The sequence below is a fragment of the Dermacentor variabilis genome, chromosome 4, assembly GCF_050947875.1.
Source record: "Dermacentor variabilis isolate Ectoservices chromosome 4, ASM5094787v1, whole genome shotgun sequence".
NCBI lineage: Eukaryota > Metazoa > Arthropoda > Arachnida > Ixodida > Ixodidae > Dermacentor > Dermacentor variabilis.
Genome location: NC_134571.1, coordinates 98384547 through 98409949, shown reverse-complemented (window position 1 = coordinate 98409949; position 25403 = coordinate 98384547).

Below are 25403 nucleotides of genomic sequence, written 5' to 3'. Positions count from 1 at the left end.
ATTCTCATGATGGTTAAAATGATCGCAGCGCCAGATTTTCCTCTAGTTATACCAGTATGAAACTCTATGGTTTCGAGGCTATTTGCCACGCGTTCGCATGTTTTCACTCATATTGCTGAATTGTTACCTCATGCATGCTTTTCGCTTTCTTTGTTGTTCGTGAAGTGCGTGGGTCCCTTATAACCTATAAGGCATTTACTGCATTTCAGACGGGCACGTTTCTGCCTCCAGTCAACCTGTTGTATATTTGGGGCCCCAATTTCCATCGATCACTTCAGAAAACTTCACTAAGCACGTTTCATGGATATATCAATCATGCACAAGCATAGAGCGCGCCTTCAGATTCGAATGGCGCCCGAACGGATGTTTTAATTGCAAAGAATAATTTCTCGATAGCTCGCCCTGTAGACATCCCACTCCTCAATCTATTCAACTCGCTAGATTGCTCAGCCAATGACAGCCATCATCGGGTTGTTTAGCGCAGAGGTAACGACGCAAAAATGTCAGAAGTGCGCCTTGCCCTTTTTGTAGTCGTTTCCTCTGCGTTATAGAGCCCGATAATAATGAAACAAGCCCAAATTTTCACCTTAATATAGTTTAAGAAATATCGCAAGTACGGCGTTTTTTTTACTGCTAAATTATGCGAAGTGTATGCATCAGATAAAGACTTTGGAATCTTTAGGCTGGAAAACAAATAATTTATCAACTGTATTGTGTATCAACTAAAGCGACGTGTCGGAGACAAAATGCGATTGTTGCATAAAATAAGGCACGATACTTTCATCGCCTGATAAGCACAAATACACACAAAAAATAAGTCGCACGTGCAAACACAAGCCGGAAGTGGTTCAATTTTAAGAGTCATACTACAATGCCCTAATTTATATTGTGTTTTGCACACAACTAAAATTTAGAGCGTGGCGCTGTTCCACTAGGCCATTTCGCTAACAAGTTTGGCGATGCCACGTTGATTAGAGGTCGCGAACCTGCGAGCTTTGTTATTGTGCATGAAGGATGCGAAACAGCCTTCACGCCCGTCGCGTATACCCAGCTGCGCAAGCCTCTGTAAACTTCATCAATAAATTGCACAGTGAAGATTGAAAGAATGCAACATGCAGTGTGGTTGACTGTTGGTCCATTTGTGCGTCACGTGTCGTTGAGCCTTATAAAGGCGGAAGAAAACGATGTGGACAATACCGACGCTCTGTCCTGTCCGATCAACATCATTCTTTTCCGGCATTATTCAGCTGAACGACACAACACTATTAAGTGTGATCACTGCCGAATAGCGCAAATCACACTGCTGTGCAGAGCCGTTTGCCGTAAAACGCACCACTACGCAAGATGATTCTGGATTACCGCTGAAGAGAATGCCGCTGCACGCCATTCTCTTCATACCGCGCACGCAAATTGGTCCCACTAGTGGTAAATTTCACTATTTGGCTTCGGTGCCTGAGTTGACGGCATTCCGGGAGGCTTGCAAATATGCCTGCTGCCGACCGTGGCATGCTCGGCCGAACAGGATGCGGCCAGCACGCCTTGCCAATGCGAAAGCACGGACGAAGCTTCGGCGTATTGTAATGCCAGCCAGTCCGCCAGATGCTGGAGCCAGAGCACGTTCGTCAGCGGCTCGAACTTGGTGGGCCTCTTGCTCAGCAGGTCGGCGATCCTGGCGCACACGGCGACCTCGACTTCGGCTCTCACAAACTCGTGGAAACGCGTGACATCCGTGAACTCAACCCTTGTTCCTATGCGTAATCTGGCCAGCTGTAGGCCCTGCAAGCGCACTTTGATACCTGCGCTGGGAATCCGAACGATGTGGCCACGCAGCGTAAACTCGACACGGGGTGACCGCGTAGGGCGAACGAGCACGGCGCCGACTCCCGGCAGGCGATGTTCCAGTTCCAGTTCGGCTTCGGCCACTGCCAGTGCCCAGCACGCCTGACCGAGCACGCTTAGCGCCTGGTTTGGATTGTTCAGCTTGTAATTAGGGAGGGGCCTCCAGCCCGGCTGCATCTCTGTCACCAAGTAGTCGGCTACCGGTTCGGGTTCCTCTGGAGATGTAGAAACCGAGGACAGGAGAATTTGATTGTGTTGCTGCTCTTTCGCTCTTGTTAACAGTCTCGGATATATGTCCCTAACGAGACTGGTTCTCGCGTCCACAAAAAATGCGGACGTCCGGTTGTCAACGCTGTCCTTGAGATTGCTTAGTTCTTTGGCAACTCTCAGGCGGGATGTATGCCAAGGGAGTTCCGTCTCGCGCAGCCGAAGTACGCGCACAAGCTGGTCTCCTTGGCTTCCCAGCACGCGAAACACATCCCCGCCACCGGGCTCATCCCAGCTCAGCATGGTAGCCTGGCAGTCTTCATGAATGACGTTCAGGAAGTCGACAGGCTTGGGGCGCTTGCATAGAGCCAGGAGTGGTAGCCACGGATCAGAGTTTATCATCAGGTAGCAGCAGTCAGTTTCGGTAGGCCGCTTAGTGTGATTGGTGATGGCGAGGCTGTCGAAGCTGTCCGTTGAGTTACTCTGCGGTAGCGGTGCGAGAGGAATCGCGCACTTTGTCGATTGAGCGTGTGGTTCGCGCGGTGAAGTGTCCGTTGTCGAAGTGGTGGTGGTACCGGGTCCTGCGGTGCGCCAGCGGCTAGTTGTTTTGGTCACTGATCGTCGAATAAACGTTGGCAGAGGAATGGGACTCGTGTCTAGCCGGATCCTAAAGTCGTCAGACTCCGAATACAGCTGGTCGTTTTCAGTTATGCTGCTTCCTGGTTCCATCGACGAAGTACTTACGTAGCGTCCACTGGGTCCTGTGGCAGGTTGCTCGCGCTCAGCGTGGCAAGCGCCTCCCTTTAGCGCAGCTACATCGTGCTGAACACTGGTCGTTGGTTCAGGTTGGCTGTGCTTTCTGATGCGATTAGCTTTATTATCAATGAGAACTTCACAGTTTTCTTTTCCTGTAGCGTCCTGCGTGTCTTCGAGATTGTTTGGCGAGGGGTCTCTAGTCACTGTATCGTTGCGGCAGCGGCGGCTGTCGGTGGCAAGCTTCTGGTCCACACTTGTGCGGCTCACATAGTAGGAGCGTTGTGCGAGCGCCGAATTGCTCGGCGGCAAATGTAGAGATTTGCGTTTGTTATCAGCGCAGTCTATAGCGCTGGTGGATTCACTCACCATAGGTGAAAGCGTTGTTTTAGATACGTCAGCGTCGCTAGGCGGAGCTGACTGCATCTCGGGTAAGAAGCTGATCGACTTGGGCGAACCCGTAGGCACTGAGGGAACCACGTTTTTTCGGCCGTCGTGGAAGTCATCTGCAGCTTTAGACGTCCAGATCACGGGCTCCGACACAGATTGCCCAGGTAATTTCTGGGGGAGCACGGCTTTTCGTCTACCTGTTCTTGGAGACAGATCGTCGTCAGAAAAGAATGGTGGTGATGGCGATATAGCGGGAGCAGGGTGATCGGTATCGCTCCCTCCTAATGTGCTATAGAGAGCCCGGCCTTTACTCCTGTAACGGCTTCGAAGCCAGAGGGCAGCAATGACAAGACATGCGGTTATGGCCATAAGGACAAGGCAAGCCACGAAAAGGCACAGAACTGTACGGTGAACGTGACGCAGGCGCAGCTTATGCTGATTCGCGCTAGAAGCTGAAGTGTCACTTTCGTCTGGAAAATAAGAGCGTAGGCTCCCTCGGCGACGCAATCTGTCAGGGGCTCTCGGTCCTGTTATCACCGCTGCGTGGCCTTTGTAGCCAAACTGCCAGCTCTCTGTCGTAGAGTGCGAAGTTCTATGGAGACTCGTGCTGTTACTTTTGATCAGAGCATGTGTCGGTGACAGTGAGCGCAAGGCGTTTCTTGATGTGTCTCCTTGAAATGAATGCAAGTGACGCGTTCCGAGTTCGAGCGATTCACTGGCAGTAGTCATAGCGCGGGCGCGCAGGTTCGTTTTCGGCAACCGGAGGACGTCCTTGGCGTGCAAGCGATGCTGCTCTGCGCGACTTTTTACCACGCTTTTATTGTACGTGATACGCTCGTTTGTGATGTCCAATACGTACCGCAGTGCAGGTTGGCTCGGCTGCTTGGGGGCTTGCTTGTACGCATCAGCCTTCACAGCGCTGTAGCGATACGCGTTTGATTCCGTGACGCTGCCGCCATCGTAGCCGTCATCCCGACGGGCATTTCCCTTGGCCATAGAGGCGGCACACGCGAAGCAGAAGACAGGACAGAGAATGCGGAAGAGGTGCACCATTATGCTCTGTCGGGGGCAGGAACTCCAGACGAGCTTCAACGAGAAGTGAGTCACTTCACAAGAGAACAAGAATAGCCGCCTTCGCCGACGTCCCTTTCGTAACTTCTTTTTCCTCGGAGCAGCCTGCCAGCTTGCACGTAGATCCGAAAAAGGCTTAGGCGAAATGGCGACGAGAACGACGTTGATGTTTCAAATATTATGGGCCACCGATAGAGAAATGTAGACTTATTTACAGAAAGGCGGAGAGGTCTAGTGAAGCAACGTTCCTAGGCATACATCATTTCTACATGTCTGTATGCGCGCCCACTGGCTGGCGCGGCCGCAGCGGCCGCCGCCGAACTACCTTCGCTGCAGTTGCATCTTTCACCACTCGTAGCGCATCGTCTGCTTCTGCTGCAGTGCGTTTTTCGCCCCAACAGGGCCGTACCGCTTGTCGTAGGGAAATGTAGTTTAGCTGCACACTCAGAGTTTAATGACAAACTTGCTACGGTTTAGCAACAATGACTTTACTGTGTCTGTATCTACCGGCGCTGCATTCACGTTTCTCCTAAAGCACCGTGCGTTGTCGATCCCTGCCGCATAATAGCTGCTATGGGTTGTTTTCCCAACCTGGCCTGTACCGCTTGTTTGTTGTGTTTAGCTTCCCACGCCAAAGTTATTCAAAGCACAAACCTGTATTTATGTTTTCTGTAGCACCAACCCTGAAAGACATGCCCAGCCGGTGCTTGTGCCCTGCAACAGCGCAATTTGGTTTGTGCGTGACGATACTGCTTTGCAACCAAATGAGACGCGTCACATCGTTCTGCTCACCGTATTCTAAATCTTCTATATATATATATATATATATATATATATATATATATATATATATATATATATATATATATATATATATATATATATATCATGAGAAGCCAACAAACACTGACACCAAGGACAACATAGGGGAAATTAGTTGTGCTTAATAAATGGAATGAAGAAACGATAAATAATGGAAATTAAAGTGGTTAAAGTGGTTAAAGTGATTAAATTGGTAGAGCATCGCACGCGAAATGCGAAGGTTGTGGGTTCGGTTCCCACCTGCGGCAAGTTGTTTTTTCATCCACTTTAATTTCCATTATTTATCGTTTCTTCATTCCATTTATTAAGCACAACTAATTTCCCCTATGTTGTCCTTGGTGTCAGTGTTTGTTGGCTTCTCATGATATTACTAATAAAAATCGGGCCCCTCGGTTAACCCCCTTTCTTCTCGTTTATTACATAACGAGGGTCTCGAATCCGGCAATATTGATGCCTTCAGGTAGCATATGTGGGTTTATTGACCAGTTGCCTTCACCCAAAAAGATCACGTTCTCGTGACGCCTGCGGCAAGAAGGACGTTCCACGTCCGCCGCCAAGGTCTGTGAGTGGTGGCGCTGGCTAACACTCCCAGGGTTTACTAGTACACATAAATACCCAACAAAGTGGATGGGGAAACAGCGCCGCGGTAGCTCAATTGGTAGAGCATCGCACGCGAAATGCGAAGGTTGTGGGTTCGGTTCCCACCTGCGGCAAGTTGTTTTTTCATCCACTTTAATTTCCATTATTTATCGTTTCTTCATTCCATTTATTAAGCACAACTAATTTCCCCTATGTTGTCCTTGGTGTCAGTGTTTGTTGGCTTCTCATGATATTACTAATAAAAATCGGGCCCCTCGGTTAACCCCCTTTCTTCTCGTTTATTACATAACGAGGGTCTCGAATCCGGCAATATTGATGCCTTCAGGTAGCATATGTGGGTTTATTGACCAGTTGCCTTCACCCAAAAAGATCACGTTCTCGTGACGCCTGCGGCAAGAAGGACGTTCCACGTCCGCCGCCAAGGTCTGTGAGTGGTGGCGCTGGCTAACACTCCCAGGGTTTACTAGTACACATAAATACCCAACAAAGTGGATGGGGAAACAGCGCCGCGGTAGCTCAATTGGTAGAGCATCGCACGCGAAATGCGAAGGTTGTGGGTTCGGTTCCCACCTGCGGCAAGTTGTTTTTTCATCCACTTTAATTTCCATTATTTATCGTTTCTTCATTCCATTTATTAAGCACAACTAATTTCCCCTATGTTGTCCTTGGTGTCAGTGTTTGTTGGCTTCTCATGATATTACTAATAAAAATCGGGCCCCTCGGTTAACCCCCTTTCTTCTCGTTTATATATATATATATATATATATATGTATATAGTCATACCATGAGAAGCCAACAAGCACTGACACCAAGGACAACATACGGGAAATTACTTGTGCTTAATAAATGGAATGAAGAAACGATAAATAAATGGAAATTAAAGTGGATGAAAGAACAACTTGCCGCAGGTGGAAACCGAACCCACAACCTTCGCATTTCGCGTGTTCGGTTCGGTTCCCACCTGCGTGCGGGTTCGGTTCCCACCTGCGGCTAGTTGTTTTTTCATCCACTTTAATTTCCATTTATTTATCGTTTCTACATTCCATTTATTAAGCACAAGTAATTTCCCCTATGTTGTCCTTGGTGTCAGTGCTTGTTGGCTCTTCTCATGATATAACTAATGAAAATCGGGCCCCAAGGTTAAGCCCCTTTCTTCTCGTATATATATATATACCAGAATAAAAGCAGTTCTTGGTCCGAGTAAATAGTCACAGTGAAGTAGACGCGCGTATGAAGCGGTTTATTGATGTTTCGGCCGGGGTCCGGCCTTCTGAAGAAGGCCGGACCCCGGCCCAGACGTCAACAAACCGCTTCATACGCGCGTCTACTTCACTGTATATATATATATATATATATATATATATATATATATATATATATATATATATATATATATATATATATATATATATATATATACAAGTTCTCGAAGAACGTTCGGCTCACCTATCACTTGCTCGGGTATCGCTGGGAAAAAGGGAAGGGAAGGAAAAGAAATTATTATGTTGACGATACGAGAAAGAAGTGGGTACATACAAAAACTCATCATGCTGTGGCAACTCTAAAGCTATGCGTTTAGCGCAATGTTTTGCAGAAACGTACCCGCACTTGTAACCAGGCCTGAGCTGTTCGCGTCAGTCCAAGAGCGTAAAACAAGCTCATCAGATAAGCAGTTTCTTATCAATGTGCGCAATGAAGCACAGCAGCTTAGGTCGTGCCCGCGCGTAAGCGGGAGAGATGCCAAATATGTGTGCCAGTTTAGTAGAGTAGTTTGCATTCCGTTTCTACTTCTTCTGCTCGCGTCCATACTTGCGGTAAACAGTTATATGTTAATCATGTGTGCCAGTGTTTCTACTTGAAGAAAAGAGATGAGCACTACAGAGACGCGGACTATGAGAAGAACATGTACGACGGACAGGCGCTAACTTCCAAATAAACGTTTAACTGAAGAAACAGGATTTAGATAGATAGAAGCAAGAATTAAACGCACAACCGTGACTTCACGGTTTACTGAGCCGTTTTGATTTTCCTCGCTTAAATTTGTGTAAACAAAATTATAGGCTTTTACCTCCATTTTGTGAACACATAAGCAAAGTCTGCCCCACTCTTGGCCAATCCCCGTGAGTGGGTAAGCGCCGAACTCATCACGGACATCATCATCATCATCATCATCATCATCATCATCATCATCATCATCATCATCATCATCATCATCATCATCATCATCATCATCATCATCATCATCATCATCATCATCATCATCAACAACAACAACAACAACAACAACAACATCATCATCATCATCATCATCATCACCTGTCGGAGCCCAAGCGGAATTCCTTCCCACGCCGGATGATATCTTTGTGCTTCTTCCTCGTACACTGTCCTGACTTTGCATTGCGTTCGCCGCCTCTATGAACAAGGGTAGCGCCCGTCGGAATGACGGCTACGGTGGCAGCGTCTCGGAATGAAATGCGCACCGCTACAGCGTCGTGAACGCCGGTGGATATCAGCAAGCCCCCAAGCAGCCGAGCCTTCCTGTACTGCGGTACGTGTTGGACATCAACAAGCGTATCACTTGCACTAAATGCACAGTAAGAGGTCCCACGGATAAGAATCACATGCACGACAATGGCAGTCTAAGGTTGCAGAATACGTCTGAGCGCGCCTACGCTACAGCAACTGTCAGGAGCTGGCTCATACCGAGAACTCGCCGCCTCCGTTCACTTCGAGAAAACACATCGGGAAACGCCGTGTCGCCGCAGTCGCTGACAATGTCTCCGACGAGTAGAAACTGCAGCGATGTCCGTTGGACTTCTTGCCACACGTGAAGGTCGTGAAGTCACGGTAAGTGCCGCTGACTGGCAGCTAATGCAGGTGCCTTCAGCCTTTCTAATATAGAAACCTTCTAATATCTCTCTTTCTAGTCCATCTCTAGAACGTGCCAGAAACATATGGTGTCACGAAGAAACGGACGGCATTTGTGACGTTTACAATGCTCAGCCAGATGGCCCCCGCATTGTTATTTACGGCCCAATTGTGCTCACGTGCCCCTTCTTTGCAGCACCGTCCGGTTTGACCGATATAAACCTGGTTGCAGCTTAGCGGTACCACATAAACATTTCTAGTGCATTCTGTGTACTGCACGGAATGTTTCTTAAAGCATGGTTCGGGTTTTGCCTTTGTCAGCATAGGGCTTATCTTTTGTCATCTTCTTATTTGAACTGTGATGCAATTATGAACCTGTGCAAATAGTTTTACCAAGACGAGTTGGAAATTGTACAGCTAGGTCTAATATTTCTTTTTAGCTGGCTGGGGGGAGGTGAGGGAAGGAGGTTGGCTCGGTGGTGTCGGTGTGTCTTTTTATGTAGAAGTTCACTTCTTTCATTTTTTTCAGGTTTTACACCAGAGTGGCTGGACAGATGTTTACGAAGCCTGGTAGACATGAAATAATTAATGTTCTCCCATCTGATGCCCAAGTAGTGAGTTCTTACATTGAGTCAACATTCTGGAAACTTCACAAAAATCAATGAATTGAAAACTGTTACTGAATTACGTAGCTGTACGAATTTTATAATTTGGAAAATGCAAGACAGACGGTGAAAGTAAGTTTTCAAGTTATAGTATTTGGTACCTGGAGAGGTTAGGTTCTCTTTATTCTTCTCCTGCCAACTTTTTCGCCGCAAACTTCAAGTTCCTGTTAACTTCGGTTGGTGCCTTTTTATGTTATTGAGACAAAATTACCGTTTTCATTCGATTAGGAACATTGTTTCCGATTTTTTAAGATCTTGCTTTTTCTCGTACGGGGCAAATTCAAGTTACGTTCTGGCAGCGAAGTTTATGTGACAAAACATTTTAAAAATGCGTTCCCTTACACCCAATAAATTTCCACAACTTTTTAAAAAAATATTGGAGAGGGTCGACTTTCCCGCTGGTTTGTCTGGCGTGGAATGGCCCAGCACCTTCGTGAAGTCTGCGGCTGGCTGTTGGGTCACAATGGTCGAGTTTCCTGATGCTATTAGCTGTGTTGTTTTTGACGTCTTCACAGTTTTCTTTTCCTGCAGCTTCTTGGAGCTCGTTCAACGAGAGGTTCTGGGTCCCTGCATTGACGAGGCCATGGTGGCTGTCCACGGCAAGCGTCTGCTCCCTGTCCGCGTGGCGCACACAGAAGTGGCCTACTGAGAGCACCGGTTTGCTCGGCGGTACAGGTAGGCATTTGCGTTTTCTCGTGGTGCGAAGGGCAGCGAGCACGCTCGGTGGCTACAGGTTTTGTTTTAAGTACACCAGCGTCGCTAAGTGGAAATGATCGCATTTCGGGCGGAAAGCTGAGCTGCTCTAACGAACCTGTAGTTACTGATATAGCGGCTTTTTTTGGCGGTCCGACGAGTCATTCACAGCCTTTGATGCACACATCAGGGACTCTGACACCAAATGTCTCGCAAATGTTTTGAGCAGCGCAGATTTTCCTCTTCCTCTAATTGACGACAGGTGTGACGAGTCGTCGTTGGGGACAGGTCGTGGTGATGGCACCTCAGTGGGAGCAGGCAGGTCGGGATCGCTCTTTCCCAATGTACTGTAGAGAGCCCTGCCTTTGCTCCGGCAATGCCTTCAAAGCCAGAGGGCAGCGATGACGAGGCATACGACTATGGCCATAAGGACACAGCAAGCCACCAAAAGATACAAAGCTGCACGCGCGCGTGAAGCGGCAGAGCCATCCTGGTATGGCGAAGAATAGCGGATGTTTTCGCCTGGACCCAAATTGTCCGGAGCCCGCCGTTCAATTATCGCGGCAGCTTGATCTGTGTAACCTATCTGCGAGCTCCTTGTCGTGTGGCAAGAAGTCCAACGGACATCGCTGCAGTTTCTACTCGTCGGAGACATTGTCAGCGACGGCGGCGACACGGCGTTTCCCGATGTGTCTTCTCGAAGTGAAGGGAGACGGCGAGTTCTCGATATGAGCCAGCCCCTGACAGTTGCTGTAGCGTAGGCGCGCTCAGACGTATTCTGCAACCTTAGACTGTCATTGTCGTGCATGTGATTCTTATCCGTGGGACCTCTTACTGTGCATTTAGTGTAAGTGATACGCTTGTTGATGTCAAACACGTACCGCAGTACAAGAAGGCTCGGCTGCTTGGGGGCTTGCTGGTATACACCGGGTTTCACGACGCTGTAGCGGTGCGCGTTTCGTTCCGAGACGCTGCCACCGTAGCCGTCATTACGAGGAGCGCTACCCTTGTTCATAGAGGCGGCGAACGGGATGCAAACTCAGGACAGTGTACGAGGAAGAGGCACAACGATATCATCCGGCTTGGGAAGGAATTCCGCTTGGGCTCCGACAGATGATGGTGATGATGATGATGATGTCCTTGATGAGTTTGGCGCTTACCCACTCACGCGGATTGGCCAAGAGTCGGGCGGACTTTGCTTATGTGTTCGCAAAATGGCGGTAAAACCTATAAGTTTGTTTACACAAATTTAAGCGAGGAAAATCAAAACGATTCAGTAGACTGTCATGCTATGAAGACGAAAAAAAATATCTATAGTGTATAAATGAGGCAATAGAGGAGGAATGAAAAAAATAATACGGTCATCAATGAAATCGTTCTCATTCAATAATAAATTTTTCGAAGGCGAAGCACACATTACTTTATCAGTCCCCACGCACAGACGCTCCGAAAGACAGCAGTACCGCAGTGTTCAATGGCAGGCCGAGCTGTCGCACTGTAATTTCTAATGTCATTTTCCTCATGGAGGAGAAACGCCGGCATTCCAGTAAGGAGTGCTCAATTGTCTCTAATGTGTTGCGAAAATGGCACAATGGCGATATTGCCAGACCAGATCGGTGCATGTAAAAATTTAGAGATGGGACTCGACAACGTAGTCTCGTTAATGCGACTTCCGTTTGTCTTGTTTTGCAAAACTTCCTGCTCCAAGGGAATTGTAAGTGGTGTAGTTCCAAGGATGATGTAAGGTTTGATTGTGATGTTAAAAGGATGTATCTTCTGAACCTGGCGGACCTGATAAAACCCATCATTGGAAGAAGGGGAACCATCGGGCCGCTGATAGAAGCCTTGGCCAAGCTGTCTGCCACCTCATTCATAAGTATGCCTTTGTGCCCAGGTACCCACATTAATCGTAAACTTCTCAACTGACTTGGAGCCAGTGAGTACAAAGTTTTCAAGATGTGTGACTCGCCGGGAGCAGTGTGTGAGGTGCACAGTGACAAAGAATCTGTGATTATTACCGCTGTTGTCCTGGAAGATTGTAGCTTTTGTAAAGCTAGGACAACAGCTAGGAATTCCGCTAAGTACATTGGAGTGAAGTCGGGAAGCCGAATAGAAAAAGACCAGTCCAATTATGATGAAAAAATTCCAACTCCTGCCTTTTCCTCACTCTGCGAAGCATCCGTTGCTATAATTACGTTAGTGTGGAGCTCATTCAAGTGATCCTGGAGTAAGCCGTTAAGAATATGCGAGGGAAGCTGCTTTTCATTATTTGGGTATAGGTCATCATAAGTGATAACTAGTGAATTTGAGATGCTGTTTTCCATGATTACATCATTTATATTTACGCTTAACGGATTCAATAACGATTGTGATATAATGACTTGTGGCGTGTAAAACCATGGCCATCTGACTCCAAAAAATTGGGCTCGTTGTTTGAAGAATATGGACTGGGATCTTCTTAGTGGGGATTCATAGATTCTTATAAATGTTTGAACGGTAAGTATTTTAAATTTCATTTCAAGGGAAGGTAATCGTGATTCCTTGTAGAGCACAGCGTTGGCTACAAACTTTGGTAGCCCCAGACATAAGCGAAGCGCTTCCCGTTCCAGCAGAACCAGTGGGCGTAGCTTGTAAGCCGCGGCACCGGAGAATAACAGAAAGCCGAACTCTAGTATAGGTCGGATATACATGGGGTAAATCATTATGAGTGTGTCTCTGCGCATGCCCCATCGATAATTGTTTATCCTTCGTAATATCCCCATTGCACGAGAAGGTTTTGAAGTCATATATTCAATATGCTGATGCCAATCAAGATTTCCATCATAAATAATTCCAAGGTAATTGACCTTTTGCACTTGTGGGATAGTGGAATGACGGTATGAAAGGGATATAGTAACTGGGTCTTGTAGGGGGAAAGACAAGAACGGCACTCTTATTTACATGAAGGGACAAGCTAATACTGTCTAGCCATGCTTCTAGCTCGCATAAGTAATCATGTAAGCATTCGTACAGTGATTGAATATCACTCGCTGAAGCAAAAAACGCTATATCATCAGCGCACACGTACTTGCTTGCATTCTGATGATAAGGAATGGAGCTGAGTAGGATGTTAAACAACAGCGGCGACAGAACTGCGCCTTGAGGAACCCCGCGCGCTTGTGTGAATTTTCCCGATGAAATTCCACTTTGTGCACAGTAAAACTCCCTGCCCTGCAAGAACTCTGCAGTCCACGTCACGAAGTAGTCTGGCAATCTCTGTCCAACAGAGAACAAGATTTCTTTTTCTTCTTCTTCCTTCAAATTTTGGCAAGCACCAATACCCCCCCTTCTTCGGGGTTTCTTTGTCCTCTTCTTGCACGCCTTTTGGTTTGCACGTTTATGGGCTAGTTGTGAGAGTAATAACGGTGAGAATGAAGGGCTGTATTACATAACTACTATGTGCGTCGATTAAAACAATACTAAACCTAGATGCACACGCATTATAAACACATTATCGTTGTGTTTTGTGCTTCTCCCATTGCCACTCCATCAATAATTGCCGTGTTCACTTTTAAATTGTGTGCCTACTTGCTTTTCGTTTTATACTGGTACTATTTACCATCCAGGTAGCAGGAATATGAAGGGTTTTCATGCGGTTTCAATTTATACGACGAGCACTGGTCAATTCCCCTTATACATATGTCCTATACTTAGTTGACATCGACGACGACGACTACGATGACAACAATGGTGATGATGATTAGGTGCCGAGAATGGGGATGCTGGTGTTTTACCATTCTAGATTTAGTTTTCCTCACACGCGCCCGAATATGGGAAGCTTTATTTTGGTTACGATCGTATAGTTACATGGGAGTTGTAAAACCCCCCTACTTTATGACTGATACCCCGTAGTGGCTATGAACAGTTGTTGGGAAGCAAAAGCAAGAATAAGCAGGAGCCCACGTAGTGTCACAGACTTTCATCTACATATTAGTTACTAGAGGCAAATCTGGAGCTGCAATTATTCAATCAGATACAGAATGGTGGCTGTCAGGTCGACATAAGTATGAAGCCTTGGGAATTATTCTTGTTCGATTAGTTCGCATGCTTTCTTCTCGAATGCAAGGTACATGGTTTTATTGTTTTTCATGGCTCATGTGTGTCGCATGCTAATTTAAAAACGTTTCCCTTCTCTCTTTCATTTCTTTATCTTAGAAGAGTTAAGTGTTCTATGTCTACAACTGATGTATTTCACGGAGTATTTTTCTGCCTATAAATAATTTAGGACAGCATCGAGTGTTCATGTCGCTAGGTTTAAATGATGTTCAGTAAATAACTAGTGGTACGGACACACAGAGAGCGGGATCATTTCTGGCTGCCAGCAGTACGCAAAGCTAGCACAAACAACCCAACCTACGGCGTGCTTTGTTCAGAATTCAACAAGTGATGTGCGCACTTTGTGATTGAAAACAGAGAACGACGTCATAGGAGTTTGTCTTGCCAAGACTCACTGCGTGAGGACATGCTTCCTTCTAAAAATTTAAAAATATATATTATTTAAAATAAAATAAAAAACAGCGCTGACTGAATTTCGTGAGGCTTCGCCATATGCCATAAGAGGAACTGCCTCGAAATATGTAGCACAATAAAAGCTTTCAAGAAAAACTCGAAAATGCACCCATAGAAAAAGAAAACAGGGTAAAAATAAAATGAACAGCCTTAACTCCAAACATTCAAGTGAACCATCCGTTACGAATAAAGCTAAATATGACATTTTAACTGTCTGTTAATGCGTCGAATGACGAATAAGAGGAATGACTATCATGAATTTGTTCTGCAAACAAAGAGAAAGTGCAGGACCATGCAGTATACTGTAGAATGCACAAGCATGGTAGAATGAAATAGAAGATTACCCCCAGACGGAAAAAGGGGTATCTTTTATTTGCTTTTAATTTCCACTCGGAGACTACAGACAATTCCACTGTTGATGTGTGGCTTAGTGAGTGCTCATTGCTTTTTATTCTTTCGAATAGCGTAATCATGTTTTCGAGAAGTATTCAATGAGAGTTACATCAAGACGGCAAGCTGGGCCAGTTGGTTGGGATTCATAGTAAGGTTCGTTACAGCGCAACACAAGACAAGGACAAAAGAAGGTATAAAACGACGAAACGTCGTCATTTTATACCTTCTTTTGTGCGTGTCTTGTATTGCGATGTAATGAGCTTTACTATGAATGAGGGTTACATCCTGCATCTCGTCTCCGTAAGCCACATTATACAGTCCTGAGCATAGGCGAGAGTTCAGACTATAAAGTAAGCGTAGCACTTGCCATTCTATATTGCCGCGTTAACGCGTCGCAATATTTGTGGTCATTTCTCTTCAGCAACTTAGCTTTGTGCGTGCACATTTATTAGGTAACGCAAAATTGACATTTCCTCTCAGGCGATTATCTCTTTCACTGCAAGAGCAACATCACAGCTGGTACTCTACATGCCCCTTTATCGAGCAACGAGCTCAGTTATAACCGTTTCTTTATGGTCAGCAATAAAGTCAAACTAGGCTTGAATTAACGGCGGTGTGACGATGCGCGATTCTCTTGTTGCGATACTCCTTTGACCGCAGTAGGATAGCATGAAATAAAGTTTTGGTAAACTGCGCGATGAGCTGACCTATGTGGTGCATGCTGCGTAAGTGACGACGTGTTGAATCACGAGTTACGTGAATTGCCTATGGAAATCAGCTTGTCGAAAGAGGGATATAGCCCGGCAACAATATTTTACGCCACATGTTTACGTCACAGTGTGATTGGCCGGAGAGCCATGTTTCGCGGAGCTGCATGCGTAATCGGCTAACAAGGCCTACACGGCCATCTTGAAATGTAATACCTTTACCTGAACTGTTATCTCAATCTCCTTCAATATTTCAATATAAAGTGTGTCGTACTGGTTTTAGCTAATAATTATTGTCTTTACTTCATTTAGTTAATGGTTCGCGCTTTCTTATTTTGTGTTTTTATTTCGTTTGATAAGCCATTCGTACTGACGCAATTTTGGTAAATTTAGTAGGTTTTTTTTCTTAAGCATTCGAAGTAAAAATAAGCGCACGGTATCTTGACCTGACTAAGCTACTCACGCTAGTGGTACAACACGACACAAGCAAAGACGCACTCAAGCGAACGATGCTAAAGAGATGACATCACGACAAAATGGTATGACGATCAATGAACAACGGAAGGTTTCTAAAACGATTTCGAAATACTATCGCACATGAGTGAGAATTGGAGTTCACTTCAGCAAATCAGCAACGCAATATATTCATTGAACACCAATCATTATGAATTTGTGCAAATACACGTGCCCCATAGCCGCGTAATGCTCCGCATTAGTGTGTGCTCAGTCACGGACAACCTGTAAAGCAGTAACACTTGTTATCATTTGCTAACATAAAGGGCTGCAAATCAAGGGAGTTTAGTCGCGTTACATCTTTCACGGAGCAAGTAACAAAGAAATATGGCATGGAGAAAGACGGCCAGATTTTCCATCTTAAGACGAGAAATCCTTTCCCGTCTTGGCTCGATGGTAACGCCAGTGGTGGAAACCCTCCCGCAGAAGCCAAAAAGATCTAGGAGTAAAGCAAGGGTGAGAATGACTACTATGGCCGTAAGACCTGAAGTAGTACCATATATTCACAGAGTCATTCACAACCTAAGGAAGGTGGCAGGAAGGTTTGGAGTCACCCTTGTCTTTTCAGCCCTTTTTAAGCTGGAGCGGCTCTGCCCTCGCATCTCCCGTGAGCCTAAAGGAAGGCAAGGCTGTGGCAAAAACCATACCAAGCCGTATGCAAAATGCAATGTAGGAGCTGTGTGCGAAATCTCCCTGGCGTGTGGCAAGTCCTACATAGGGCAGGCGGCACGGTACCTGCACGATCGAGCCATCGAACATGAACGAAGGTTAACGAAAGATGAACTGGTGCACTTGCTTGCGTACTGCAATGCCTGCCCCTGTGCACGACTTTTCATGGAGATGAATATTCTGGGGAGAAGCCGGGACTAGACTGAACGCGAACTGATGGAGGCATATCACATAAGAAAGAAAGGCCAAGACGATGTTAGTGACACTTCCATTCGGTTGTTTCAATCGGAGATTTTTTTTTTTTGATAATTGGTTACCCCGCTAGGCTGATGAGCGTTCTCGTTCGCAACGTTCTGCGCATGTTCTATTTGTCTCTGTATTGTCACGGGTTGCCGTGAATAAACCAGTTGAAAGTTAGTGCCCGGGTCGTTATTGTGTTCTTTTCCGCTGTCCCCATCTTTATTTGCGGTCAATATGATATGCAATAAATGCCAACTAGGCCAAACTGAAGTTCTTCTGAAGCACAATTTCATAACTAAACATCAGTGCGCATACCGCAAAATTATGTCAACACAACTTGCTTTCTTTGACCAAAAAAAAAGTTATTTTAAACAATTTTGAAGAAATTATGTTAACATTGGGAGTATATCTTGAGTTCTCAAAAGCATTTGACACTATAAATCATCACTTTTTGCTTAGCGAGTTTAATACACAGGCATCGTGGTTTGCAATTGATTTGACTAGGGCGTATTTAGGTCATAGCCAGCAATATATACAAATTGCTTGAAGTCTGAAGTTCGGTCTGTCGATTTAGTTGTACCCTAGGGCAGTACTTTAGGGACATTTTTTAAATATTTTTGTTGATTATGTAGCAAATATTGATGGTTATTCGTGCTATGTAGTCTATGCCGATGACACTACGTAAGTTTCTTTATCCAGTCGCTGTTCTGAATTGATTGCAAGAGTTAATGTAGTTTTGAATAATTTATACATATGGTCACTTGATAACTGTTTGACTGTTCGTACTAAGAACATGCAAATTAGTTTGTAGGAAAATTAATTATGATCAACGCTAAAATCAAACTAGTAAATTTGACAAAACTTCTAGCTGTATTTTTTCTATCGGAGCATTACCTGCACAGTCAAATACATGTTCCTGGTAATAAGGTTTCATAAATTGCTGGAATCCTTTAATCATTAAGTTACTTCCCTCGTTCTATTAAACACTTAATAGATGAATCACAATACTGAAGTAATTAGGCGCAATCTAGTACTCCCGCATGCAATCACGCACATGCCCACACACGCATGCACACACGAACAAACTCCGCACTTAAGTGTATGCATGCGTGGATTTGGGCGTGATTGTGGGAGTGCTAAATTAAGCCTAGCTGCTTACCAACTAGCCCAACAGCAAGTCCTACAATACATAATTCACTTTTTGTGAGCCATTTCAATTGTTGTCTTGTCTGCGGTATCGCTTCAGAAACTAATATCAACAGATTCTACGTTCTGCAAAAGAAGGCTCTTCGCCCTGTTATTAACAACAATCTGATTTCCCCTTCAGTTTCATTATTTTGCTTTTACTTTCCGATCTACTTTAGTTACTTTTACTTACTGATCTTTACTTACTCTTAGTTTGACTTAAGTCGCTTTTCCTGAGCCATATAAATTGTTGTTCTCTTTTCTCCGATACTATTTCTAAAACTGATATGAACAAATTGTACAATCCGCAAAAGAAGGCTCTTCCCGCTACTTCAAACAAACCACAAGCTTCCCTCAGCTTGCGTTTTTGCTTACTTATTTTTACATAGTTACATTTCCTTACTTAACTTTACTTACTTGGTTTTGGTTACGTTTACTTACTTAATTTTACTTACTTGCTTTGACTTTCTTTTACATAATTCGCCTTTTCTGAGCCATTGAAATTCTTGCTGTCTTATCTGGGGCACTACTTTTAAATCTAATATCAACAGATTGTACATTCTGCAAAAGAAGACTCTTCACGCTATTGTCAAAAACTACGTGATTTTTCCTCAGCTTCCTTGTTTTACTTACTTACTTTTACTCAGTTAGTTTTATTTACTCGCGTTTTTGCTTACTTGCGCTTTGCTTTGCTTATTCATGTTATTTGCAAAGCGGGGTGAATAGGGAGGTATTGCAATCAAAGGCGTGGTAGGCTGATCAGGGAAATGCCATTGTATTACCGGCACACATGCGTAGTAACTTCTTTCTCCGCATTGGACGTCGGTTTCTCACCGAGTATACGTACTCCGGAGTGTCTCAAACACAGATGACACGTGAAGACACAAAGTACAAAAGACGCGTCGACGTTAACGTTGAGAAGTCTGCGCAGAAAGTATTTAAGAAACGACGCTGGTTTATACGGGAATAATGGAAATAAATGAATACTGGCAAGCGCATTTTCAAGACGGGACAAGAGAGAACACGGACGCATAGGACAAACGTTTTTACCACCCTGAAGAATGGAACAAAGAGGTATAACATGCATATCGTTTTTTGTGCACCAGACAAACTTGCTGGGTTGCGCCTCCGCATTTCGTGAATTCCGAGGAAACCTTGTGGAAAGAAGCATACCACGCCATACGTGAGAAGCGCCGTTGGCGTTGTGGTAAGAGAGTGCGCTTACGTGCGGAAAGGTTTATATTGGACAAAGCGGCCTGTGCGTCAACGATCGAGCGCGGTAACATGAACGCTCTGCAGCTAAAAAGGCTTCATTTATTTCGCCTATGGATTGTTGGTCTTGTCCGGGTAGGCGAATTCTTTCCCGTATTTGAATTCTAGGCAGGTCTGGTAATACTTTGGCCATAGAAATCATGGAGGCTTTTTATATTAAATAGAAAGACAGCGTCTGCATTAGCGATACGTCGGTTGTTTTCCGTAGCAAACAAAAGCAGTTTTTAGAAATGATGCTGTAATCTTTACGCTCGTTTGTGGCTTGATGGACAGTGCGCTTGCGCGATCTTGGTTTGCTGTGTATTTAAGGAGGCAAAATCCTCAATATAGAAAGAACTTGTCCTGTGTGTCGGTGTTTTCATTTGTCCCGTCTTGAAACTGCGCTTACCACTATGCCTTTAATAACATGAGCCAACTAGCGCAGCAACAAATTTTGTTAAGTAATAAATGGAGTTGCATAATTCAGTGTTACCCTAGGTTGACCTAATGCACTGTTAAATAAAAAAGTTAAGTTGTTCCTCCCTTTGCATTGAGTCCAAACGCGCTGAACGTCAAGCGTTTGGGTTCGTACTTCTCTACTTCTCAATACATACTCCATCACTTGCGATTCTACCCGCCCGGCCATAGCAGAATCATATGGGCATCCCACGCTTCTGCGAATTGACGCGAGCGAAGCTTTGTATGCTGTTTGCGTTGATTGGCGACAGCGAGCGGTCATGTTGGCGGCGAATGTGTAATTTCCTCAGCGTTAAGTCCAATACGAGAGTGGTGAATCAATGTTCCCCCTTGCCTTGCGTACACCACTGCTGTTTGCGTAGTCCACAGGACACACAAGGAGGCGTGTTTGCTTGAGGCGTTGTGCGCCATCGTCCATAATCTCTGGGATGCTTCAGTATTATTACTGCCGAAAATGGCACAACGCATCGTGGCAGAAGCGTAAAAGTGTTAAACTTTAATTGAATTATGGGCCTGTACATAATGCAATTAAACGTCATAATTGTACGTATACATTGTACACATTCATCAGCAGTCTGCGCCATTTTTCGCGGCACAGCGAAGCCGCTCCTTTTCCGCGCGACGCCTCTTTCTGGCCTGGACGCCCTGGATCCTGAGTGCATGCTTTGGATCCATTTATTATGGTGCGCGTTTACGCGCTCCTTATGCATGCGTCATCAGCACGTTGTTGAGACGCCAGTTCCAAGAGCTCTCTTCAGGCTATGGACGATTGTAATGTTTACGCTATCACAGTCCAGTACGCGACCTCCACAGCGACCTCCACAGCACGCGACCTCCACAGAAACCCAGCGGCATGCGCAGCAAGACCATCACAGCAGCGGTGTACGGAAAGTCGCGTGAAGATGCAAAGAAAGCTTCGCTTTAAATCATGTTACGATTGAGTGTGAGATTGAACCCATCAAGAACCATATATCGAAAATTGTAACACTTGTTGTGCTGTTGTTTGCTTCAGAGTGTCAACATGCTTTGGGTGCTGCAGCCTTTGTCAGGCAAGAATGCTGCCTTTTGCTGCAGCATCTGAGACAGCTGTATGTCTCAAACAAGAAATAAATGAAAGTGAAATGAAATCACAATGAAAACCTTTTCGTCCACTTATTCCCACAGTGCGTGAGTTTAGCACAATGCTTTTCGCTAATTCAATTGTGACTTATTACCGACGAAAGTTGTAAACAACCACCAAACTGGACTAATAAATACGTAATACATACGTAAGCACAATCACGTGGTAAGTCTCAGTACGCAATATCTTCCTCCTGATTGAACAAATTTCTAATGACCTTAGCCATTGTTATTTTGTTGTGTAGGCCTTGAAATTTCATAAGGAAAATTGCCAAAAACGGTAAGTTTAAAGAAAGTAGTAGCAGGAAAAAAAAGTATGACACAAAAAGGAGCAGCGGTCAATATAACATGCAGTTAACACTAACTAGGCCAAACTCAAGTTCTTCTGAAGTAGCATGAAGTTTACGAAATCGTAATTCTGCACCAGAATGAAATACCGCAGTTTTGTAAACTGCATCTATTAGAACATTCGTACCAGACAAATTTGATGTATGCGTTTACAAGTTACATGAATTTCCCTACCTGCAGCAAGTTGTTTTTCAATGCACTTTCATTGCCATTATATTTATCATTTCTTTAAGGCAATTATGAAGTGCAAGTAATTTCCCCAATGTTTTCCTTGGTGTCTATGTTTGTCGAGTGTCTATGGTTGTTGATGATTAATAAAAATTATGTCTTTCGGTTAACCCCCTTTCTTGTTCTTACACAATGAGGGTTTCTAATCCGCCCACATTGCTGCCTTCAGATAGCATGTGCGGGCTAATTGACCAGTTGCCTTCACCCATAACGATCACATAATCATGTCACACGCGGCAAAAAGTATGTTCCAAATCTGCCGCCAAGGTTATTTAACATAGTCCCAAGGTTATTTCTAGTAGTAACATGTAAATACCCAAGAAAGTGGATGGGCAAACCGCGACGCGCTAGCTCCATTGGTTAGAGCATCGCACGCACCATGTGAAGACGTGGGATCGTCCCCACGTGCGGCAAGTTGTTTTTTCATCCACTTTGATTTTCATTTATTTATTGTTTCTTTGATTCAAGTAGTAAATACAAGTTATCCTGTATTGTCCTTGGTGTCGTAGTTTGTTGGCTCATTACGATCTCTCTCTCTCTCTGTATATATATATATATATATATATATATATATATATATATATATATATATATATATATATATATAATATAGCTTGTATTCACCATCGAGGGAACACGAAAAGCAAGGCATTGCTGATCCATTTCAGACTAAAGGACATGAATTAATTTTTGATGTTGTACATCCTGCTTTTTACTGTATCTCCATCCAGGTTCCGCACATTTCAATCTAAAAAACATGCCTGTCATCATTTGGACGGTATGTGTGTGGAAAGCAGTTTCAAACTTTGTTTGCTTTTCTGCTATGGAATAAAACCGCCTTTTGCCTCTAAGTCATGCCATTTGGTTCAATTTCCTAGCTTCTGCAAAGTTCCATTCACATCTTTAATAATTAACCAGCTCAGTTTCCTTGGTTGTTTGCCATAAACAGGATATGCCGTCATTTCATGCAAATTTGGAAGGCCTTTTATTAGCAATATGTATTGTACTTGAAGAATATCAGTGCAATATTGCACGAAGAAAACTATCCTTGGATTCTTGGCTGGCTCTCTGTGTGAAGGCAAACTGAACACCAGTAAGTGATTGTGTAGCTTGATATCATATACTGCCGCATGGTTGTTATTTAACTATGCAAGGGATTGTTGTTGTCCTCATACCCAGAGTGTATTTCAATGGCTTTTATTCTGTTTATTTGGACATTAGTTTATGAGGCTCACAAATATGTATCTGTGTCAAAATAACACCTGATATGGACCCTTAAGTTCGTGCAACATACACTACATTTAATCAGGTAAAAGTTGTGTGTTTTGTCTCTTGCACCGATCTGCTCAGTAGTGGGAGATCAAGGCAAAAATTGGGGATGGCTGGCCATAATCTATGGTGTCTGTCCCGTGTTATTCATCTGACAAGCTTTCGTGGTGCCAAGAAGACGTGTCAACCATCATGTGATCTTTCCAATTATTGTGCACAGAGTAATCAGCATGATATTATCTTTCATGCTGTAAGGAATACCTCCAGCATGCTGTCTATATGCTTATGACTCTTTGTTGCTTATGGCAACAAAATCCAACATCATTTGAAGCACGCTCACTCACTGTCTGATGCACAAAATGAAGAACGCTGCTTTTTTGAAATTTATTAGCAACAATAAACCCGCTCTGTAACCATTTATGTACATACAGAGCAACACACAACAAAACCTAAAAATTAGAAAGAACACTAATTAAAATAACAATTAAGGAAACAAGACACCCAACATGTGTGACATATTACTCGAGTATGCACGTTGAACCTGAGATTGACGGTTGACTCCCACCCGCCTGTGCATGCATCTGGATATGTTACGGCTCAGCTACACTTTGTGTATTGTAAACATCCCCATGTTTGCGAAATCTGGTGCACAAACGCAGGAACGACAATGGCTTGACAGGTTGTTCACCTTTAGAGGAGTTCCCATGTTCTATAAGGGGGAAGCATGAACTCTTCCGGCCAATATATACATTACCATGTGTAAGCGGCAGCCTATAAACAACACAACACCACATGACACAAATTATACATTGGCCATGTGTCATTAAAGCTAAATCATTAAAGTACGTCAGAAATGGCGCTAAGGTATGTGCACAATATATCCATTTACCTTAACCAGTCATAACTAAGGCAGGAGCTTTCAATGTGCTTCAATATTCTTGGAACTGATCTGGTTATGCAAAAGTCAAGGCATTCGTTCTGGCGTCACCTACTCCAATTTGCTTCCTTTTTTTACAAGTGATGCGTCAGCAGGGTTCGCGCCATGCGCTTCGACCGTGATACCTCTTTATTCGTGCCTTCTAAAAATGCGGGGCCATGACCCCAAAACATGAAAACCGCCACAGTAACGCTGTGGCCCTTCTTCACTTTCTCTTCATATATTTCACCGCAATACTTTGCGTATGCTTCATTGTGTAAAGTTACTGCATTGCGAAAAAGCTGACTTTAAGAAACTTGTACGTATCCGCACCCGGTTATGGCGAACCACAGATTCCCCGAGGCCAGGAGCGATAGATGTAATCATTGTGGAGCGAGAGGGACCCTCGACCACGTAATATGGGAATGTCCGTACTCTCCCGAGGGAACGCACAAAATAGGTAATAGAGACACCTGGGAGACCCTGCTGCGCAGCTCGGACTCTGAGCTCCAGCTCCGGCTCGTCCAACTGGCTGAAGAGGCTGCTGGGACCTAAGACCTCCCAGCCTGCATCTGAGGCGGCGGCACTCGCCCCCTTATCTGCGTGTCAGGGGTAGATCACCTTATCCGTTGGACAATAAAGTTTATTCTATCTATCTTAAGAAACTGACATTGAGTAACAGATTTTTTGTCACTTTGCAACTCGCACAACTCTAAGCTCGTACAACCACAAAACGCAGACTTTACTTGCTACTTGTTGATTTTACAGCTAACATTTCGAGACCTCCAGGTTGTTTACACAAAAATCGGTGAAGTTTCTCGTACTCGTACGCGCATCTAAAGGCTGCGTGACAACCTCTAATTAAGGCACTGTCATAAGCACCGACGAAATCCACACAAGGCACATCAACTTCCACAAAGCGGCTGGGGAACTCGATCAATCAATTGCACAGGCGCCGCCCAGGAACTGGCAATAGCGGCGACGACATCCACACCAAACCACGTCGCCTTCCACAAAGCTATTGGGCAACACGATCAGACACGGGCACAGGCGAAGTCCGCTAAACACTGCATTGGCAGGACGACTACGGTCACACTCGATCACTTCGCCACAAGCTCTCAGATTTAACCCCGAATAAAACAACCACAATCACTACACCACACTAACGGGCACATGCGAAGACCGCACGTGCAGAACGAAAACACTTATTCAGAGCTCTTGTCGCGCTCATAACTTTAGCGCCACATAATAAAGGATGGTATACAATAAGGCCAAGTCAAATCATTATTTAGCGTCTATTTGCGTGAACCAAAAAGGCGCTTTCGCGCCCTAAGCGCTAGAACGACCCGGGCAGTATAACGTTTACCCCTCTTTCCGCTCCGTCAACCGGGTAGCAGAATTGGCGGCCCACCGCATTTCATTGGTCGCGTATAGATATCACTCTGGCCAATAACGTCTACAACGTTGTGCCCGAGCCGATCAGTGTGCATAACAGCAACCACAAGGCCACCGTTATGACCATCACGACCAAAAAATAGACCCACCGATCAACACAATAAATGTGCGTGCCCATTCTTCACGATGATCGCCTGTCAAGACAATAAATGAGTTCGTACCTTTGTTCTAAACTCC